At 37.3% G+C, this 7,526-nt stretch overlaps 1 pseudogene; it reads right to left on the bottom strand.

Moving 5' to 3' along the window:
• Positions 1-4,659: 4,659 nt before the first annotated feature.
• Positions 4,660-4,758, bottom strand: LOC119874396 (annotated as a pseudogene).
• Positions 4,759-7,526: the final 2,768 nt, after the last annotated feature.

Below are 7,526 nucleotides of genomic sequence, written 5' to 3'. Positions count from 1 at the left end.
TGGAAGACTGAATTGTCAAATACTGACTTTAGAGGAATTCAAGGCATCTCTAAACTTGTGTGCAGCCAATGACCATGCAGTCATATATATTACCATAATCTTTAATCAGATTAAGTACATCAGTAGTGTGTTAGCTCTCATTCTCCACCTTTCCCTTTGGACCATTGATTTCTTAGCTTCTCCCATCATATTAATTCTTATTCCTATAATAAACTCCTCAAGTGGTTCTATTTCCCTGTCCTAACTGATGTACTACTGAAATCTTGTTCTCTCAGAATTCCTCAACTCAGTAAATAGCATCAACAACCATCAATTTCCCCCTTAACTCCCTACTTTCAGTCCAATGCTAAGTCCTTGGCAAACTAAGTTCAAAACACATTGTTGAATATACCCACTCTTTCTAGTTCCTCTGCAATACTCTTGTCCAAGTAACTTCATCCTTTACCTGGTTCCATCTCCATCATCAACCCCCAGTACCAATTCTGTTTCTAAATACTAATTTTAAACATGTGAAAAACTTCAATGGCTTCCCATTGTACTTACTCACGTAGTCCTTTCATAATTTGGCTCCACTCCTGCCAACTTTTCCAAACTCATCTTGAGCCACTTACCTCCTTTACTGAATATGCTCCAGCCACAGTAGCTTCCTTTCAGTAGAGACCAAGCTCTTTCTCCTCTCTGGGTTTCCACACATACTGTTCATTCTGCTTGAAATGTTCTTCCAGGTCCCCTTTATTCCTCACTTTCCTTTGTTTACTCTTTCAAATCTGAGTTTGCATACATCACTTCCTCTGAAAGCCCTTCCTTGACTAGCCTGAGTAGATCCTCCTTATTATTCTGTAACATGGTATTATGTTAATTTCTTGTTTGCATTTATCTCATTTTATAAATGTTTTGTTTGTTTATTTATTTATTTATTTATTTATTTTCCCCTCACTTAGCTGTGGTTTCCGTGAATGTAAGAGGCATTTCTGCTTTATTTACCAAGTGCATAATTCAGGGCCTGGCACATAATCGGTGTTCAGAATGTGTTTACGGAATGATGAATGTAGTGAAAGGATTCCTCCTAGCTTATTTATAGTTTCTGTTTTCTTATAATTTTAGTTTGACATGACTTCTTGTAGCCCAGCCCAACTCCCTCTGCATGATACTCTCTTTGTTTTTTCTCCAGGAATGATCTGCTGCTTGATGCTGGTTTAACTAATTATGGCAAGGCAAGGGTGAGCGGTGTTACAGGGTAAAACTGTGACAGCTCAGGCTGCTCCCTTAGCAGGGGCTTTGGGTAAGGTTACCGTTGAAAAGAACTTTGAGGGGATCCCTGGGTGGCTCAGCGGTTTCGCGCCTGCCTGCCTTTGGCCCAGGGCGCGATCCTGGAGTCTCGGGATTGAGTCCTGCATGGGACTCCCGGTATGGAGCCTGCTTTTCCCTCAGCCTGTGTCTCTGCCTCTCTCTCTCTCTCTCTCTCTCTCTCTCTGTGTTTCTCATGAATAAATAAATAAAATCTTAAAAAAGGAAAGAAAAGAGCTTTGAGACATACCGTGATGGACGTGTTCAGTGTAAGAATTATTAGTATATTTTCCTCTTTTGTGCCATGATTCATCATGAAAATCTGAATAACCAAAGATTGCTTGTATTCAGGGATTCCATTAAGAAATAGAGTGGGAATACTTTGATAAAGCCATTATGGTTTATATTTACATAATCCTTATTCTTTTTGTAGTTACCTGTATAAATTCTGTAGCTTCTTATAATTTAATCCATCACCTTTCACTAAAGTTCAATGCAAACAGCTAAAATGACACTGGACTTTCTTTTTAAGTTATTTATTTATTAAAGAAAATATAAATAAATATAAATAAAATTTAAGTAATCTCTGTATCCAAAGTAGGCTAAAACTCACAATCCTGAGATAAAGAGTAGCATGTTCTTCCATCTGAGCCAGCCTGGCACCCCTGAGATTGGATTTCTTCCTTTCTTTCTTTCTTTCTTTCTTTCTTTCTTTCTTTCTTTCTTTCTTTTTCTTTCTTTCTTTCTTTCTTTGATTGGATTTCTAATTTTAAAAAAATGAACAAAAAAGCTATAGAAAGAATGTCTAGCATTTCAAAAATAAAAAGTCTAGCATTTCAAGTATATTTAAAATATTAACATTTTTTTTAATTAACAGAGTTTATTTTTAAGAGTGTTTCTAGGTTTGTTTTTTTAAAGGTTTTATTTATTTATTCATGAGAGATACACAGAGAGAGATGCAGAGACATAGGCAGAGGGAGAAGCAGGCTCCATGCAGGGAGCCCGATGCGGGACTCTATTCAGGTACCCTGAGCTGAAGGCAAACGCCCAACTGCTGAGCTACCCAGGTGTCCCTTTTTAAGACTGTTTCCAAGTTTAAGAAAACTGAGCAGAAAATAGTTTCCATATACTTCCTCCTCCAGCCTTCCTCTACCCAGGTGTTAACATTGTGCATTACTTGGTACATTTGTTACCATTGACAAACCAATATTGATACATTATTATTAACTAAAGTCCACAGTTTACATTAGTGTTCACTCTTTATGCAGTATGTCCTGAGTTTTGACAAATGTATAATGATCTGTATCCATCATTATAGTATCATACAAAATAGTTTCATTGCCCTAAAAATTCCCTGTGCTCCAACTATTTATCTACCCCTCCCTCCCTCTGAACTCCTGACAATCACTGATCTTTTTCTAAGTTTTGCCTTTTCCAGAATGTCATACAGTTGAAATCATACAGTTTGCAGCCATTTCAGATTGGTTTCTTTCACTTAGCAACATGCATTTAAGATCTCTCCATGTCTTTTCATGGCTTGGTAGCTCACTTCTTTATAGCACAGGATAATATTCTATTATATGAATAGAAAAGTTTGTTGATCCATTCACCTATTGAAGGACATCTTGATTGCTTCCAAGTTTTGGCAATAAGGATAAAGTTGCTGTACACATCATGTGGATTTTGGGGGGTACCTGGGTGGCTCTGTTGGTTAAGCGTCTAACTCTTGATTTTGGCTCAGGTCATGATCTCAGTCGAGATTGAGCCCAGTATTGGGCTCCGCGTTGGGCTCCATGCTAGGCACGGAGTCTGCTTGTGATTCTGTTTCTCCTTCTTCCTCTGTTCTTTCCTTGCCCCTCTCCTCACAAAACAAAACATCATTTTGGGTTTTTTTGTTTTTTTTGTTTTTGGTGTGGGCTTAAGTTTTCAACTAATATGAGTAAATACTAAGGAAAGCAACTGGTGAGTCACATAGTAAGTGTATGTTTAATTTTGTAAGAAACTGCCAAACTATCCTCCAAAGTGTCTATACCATTTTGCATTCTCACTAGCAATGATTAAAAGTTCCTGTTGCCCAAGGCACCTGGGTGGCTCAGTCGGTGGAGCATCTGACTCTTGATTTTGGCTCGGGTCATGATCTTGGGGTCCTGGGATGTAATGTGCATCAGGCTCCATGGTCACTGGGGAGTCTGTTTCTCTCCCTCTCTCTCTCTGCTCCTCCCTCTGCTTACTCTCTCTCTCTCTCAAATGAATACATCTTAAAAAGTAAATAAATAAAAGTTCCTGTTGCTCCACATCCTTGCAGCATTTAGTGTCCATGTTTTGGATTTTGGCTATAATAAGTGTGTAGTAGTATTTCATCATTTTAATTTGCAATTCCCTAATGACATGTGATGTTGAGTATCTTTTCATATGTTTATTTGCCATCTGTTTATCTTTGGTGAGGTATCTATTCAGATCTTTTGCTTATCTTTTATTTTTATTTTTATTTTTTATTTTTTTGCTTGCTTATCTTTTAATTGGGTTCTTTGCTTACTGTTGAGTTTTAAGAGTTCTTTGTATCTTTTTTGTTTTCTTAAAGATTTTTAAAATTTTAAATTTTTAAAAATTTATTTTTAATTAATTTAATTAATTTTTTAGAAATCTCTACACCCAACATGAGGCTTGAACTCACAACTCCAAGATCAAGAGTCACATGCTCCACTGGCTAAGCCAGCCAGGCACCCCAGAGTTCTTTGTGTATTTCAGATATTAGTCCTTAGCAGATAAGTGCTTTGCAAAGATTTTCTCCCAGTTTGTGGATTTTCTTTTCATCCTTTTAGCAGTGTCTTGGCAAAAAGGATGTTCTTAATTTTAACACAACAGCCTTTTAATTACCATAAAGATAAGATGTCAGAGATGTTGCAAAAAAACTTCCTTTTTTAAAAGGAAAAAAAAATCCAACTTTTAAAAGGGAAAAATCCACTTTATTTGTAACAAAACTATCTTGATTACTAGTAAGATGTAATTGAATGACTTTCAGTCTGTTTGACTCTAGGTTTTTGTGATTCTGAAAGAATGGTGGTGTATTGTGGATTTTTCCTATATTAACTCTAGGGTCCCCACTCCATTATCACGTTAATATATGGTATTTGAAGAAAGTTTAGGAAACATCAAAAGAAGAAAATCTGATTTTTCCTAAACAATGTGGCACTAAGTGCAAGAATATTGGATGACAAAAACTCAAACAGGTGTGCTTATATATCTGCCTTTCATTAACTGCAATTAAATTAACCTTTCATTACTTCATGGATGAAAAGGCAGAAATGAAATACATAAATAATTAACTTTTAATTAAAAAACATTTTAAAAATTAAATTAGATATATTTTTTTAAAATATGGAATGCTTCATGAATTTGTATGTCATCCTTGTGCAGGGGCAATGCTAATCTCTGTATTGTTCCAATTTTAATATTTTAGTAAATGTGCTGTTGAAGTGAGCACATAGTTAACTTTTAAAAAACACATATTTAGGGGTGCCTGGGTGGCTCACTTGGTTATGTGTCTGTCTCTTGATTTCAGTTCAGGTCATGATCTCAGGGTCATGAGATTGAGCCCTGTGTTGGGCTCTGTGCTGGGCATGGGGCCTGCTTAGGATTCTCTCTCACTCTCCTTCTGCCCCTCACCCCACCTTCCCAAAAAATAAAATGAAAACCATATTTATGGGAAGTAGTATCACCAAAGTGTCTGAAGTAAAAAGCAGATGGTCTCACTCCATGTCATCCTTCTCTATAATTGTAATTATTTTCTATAGAAACAAAAATCTTTATGTCTATCTGGTTATACACATACATACAGACATGCAAGCTTCATGAGTCCAGGGTTCACCTATGTCTATCTTGATGTACACCATTGTAAGCCTAGTGCATACCATGGACTTCAGTACACAGAAGGTGCTAAATTTAATGAAGAAATGTCACACTCTACATTGTTTTTAGGTGGCTTTTTTTTTTCTTTTAATGTAAGAATGTAACCTGAATATGTATCCATGTTAGGGCATTGATAGCTATTTCATTATTTTCAATGGCTCCAGAATAATCCATTATGTGAATGCACTATAATTTCTTCAACCAGTACCCTATTACTGGATGCTTAGGTTTTATATATATATATATTTTTTTTTAAGATTTTATTTATTTATTCATGAGAGACACAGGGAGAGAGAGAGAGAGAGAGAGAGAGAGAGAGAGAGAGGGAGAGAGGCAGAGACACAGGCAGAGGGAGAAGCAGGCTCCATGCAGGGAGCCCGATGTGGGACTCAATCCTGGGACCCCAGGATCACACCCTGGGTCAAAGGCACAGCCAAACCTCTGAGTTACCCAGGCTGCCTGGTTGTATATATTTTTACACACACACACACACACACACACACACACACGCATGCATACACATACCTATGTACAGCATTACAAACAATACTCCAATAAGCATTATAGCCAAATTATTTTGTATAAAAGTTTTATCAATTTGTCTTCTAACAGTTGAATGTGTGTTTAGCTCTCCACATCTATGCTAGGGATGATATCCCAAATTATATATTATCAATCTTTGTTATTGTTGCTGTTTTTTTTGTTTTGAAAAAGGGAATTGCAGGCTATTTTGCTGTAAAGGGAAGTTTGGATTCGAATAGGGGACGATCCTAAATGGCAAATAGGATATTTGAATATTTTTGAAGTAATGATAGAGTTTGAGATTTCTTTCTTTTTTTTTTTTTTAAGATTTTATTAATTTATTCATGAGACACACAGAGAGAAGCATAGACATAGGTAGAGGGAGAAGCAGGCTCCCTGAGGGGGAGGGATCCTGGGATCACAACCTGAGCCAAAGGCAGACACTCAACCACTGAGTGTCTCAGGTGCCCTGAGAGAATTTTTTTATACATTATAAAATGTTTGAGCTGGAAGAGATCTTAAAAATTATCTGTTTCACGAACTAGGGGTGGTGGAAGGGGAGGAGGGTGGGTGGGGGGTGGGGGTGAATGGGTGACGGGCACTGAGGGGGCACTTGATGGGATGAGCAGTGGGTGTTATTCTGTATGTTGGTAAATTGAACACCAATAAAAAATAAATTTATTATAAAAAATTATCTGTTTCAATGAACTTCTTTTGTAGGTGGGGAAACAGAAATTCTGAGAAGTAAAATGACTTATTTAACCACACACTACCCATTAGTAGCAGATCTGATATTAGACCAAGATTGTTTGGGTCTCAACCTATTATTCTTTGGTTTTATTCAGCAAATATTTACGAAGCATCTTATGCTAAGTACTAAAGAGGATTCAGCAAGTAAGAACACATACTATTAGCACTTTTTTGTGCCAGATCTTTCAGATCCATTTTAATCTAGCCCAATGTATATACCATACCAAATCAATCAATCAATCTACTAATTTTTTTTGTTTTGTTTTACTGTGTTGTTTAGTATTATTAGGTATTCCTATGTTTCAGTAATGGTAGTAATTCTTGGAGTCAAGCCTGGAATAAGTTCTGTAGATCAGGAGGAAAATTATACTATTGTTTTATTCAAAAAGGAGAGCATGGCTGATTGCTTTTTTCTCAGGACTGTTGAGAGTATCAGTCATTTCTCTGTGTAGGTCCTCAGTGTGCACAAACCTGAGAAATGCCAGAATTGAGAAAGGCCAGCTGAAGTTAGAAGAGTGGCTGAAATGTGGCTGGGGAGACAGGTTGGGCAAATCATGGAGGGCTTTGTTGATCTAGTCAAGGATTTTTGCTTTTGTTCTAAGTGTAATGGGAAACGAATGAAGGGGTTTAAGCGGATGCTCCACAGGGTCTTATTTGCAATTAAAAAGAGATGGGGGGGGGGAGACCTTTGGGTTTTAAATGGATTAGGAAAGCTGTAAGGTGGATGAGTCAGGAGGCTATCTATCATTAGTCTGGGTGGTAGCTTAATGGTGACTTGTTCCCTGGCTACAACATATAGAGAAATGGACATACATTAGGGACACGGAATTGACAAGATTTTGGTTAACTGATAGGGCATTGAGAGACAGACAGAAGGTAGTGTCTTGTATTACATTCTAGTTCCCAGCTAATGCTGCCGGATGCAAGTGGGTGATGTTCGTTGAGATGGGAACTCTGGAGATAGAAGGCTGGGGGAGGGTCATCATGTGGTCAGGTTTGACAGGTTGTTTTAGAGGGCCTGAAAACTCACATAAAGGTCTAGGGAGTGATTACACAAA

The sequence above is a fragment of the Canis lupus genome, chromosome 12 (assembly GCF_011100685.1).
Source record: "Canis lupus familiaris isolate Mischka breed German Shepherd chromosome 12, alternate assembly UU_Cfam_GSD_1.0, whole genome shotgun sequence".
NCBI lineage: Eukaryota > Metazoa > Chordata > Mammalia > Carnivora > Canidae > Canis > Canis lupus.
This window is presented reverse-complemented; position numbering and strand designations above follow the sequence as displayed.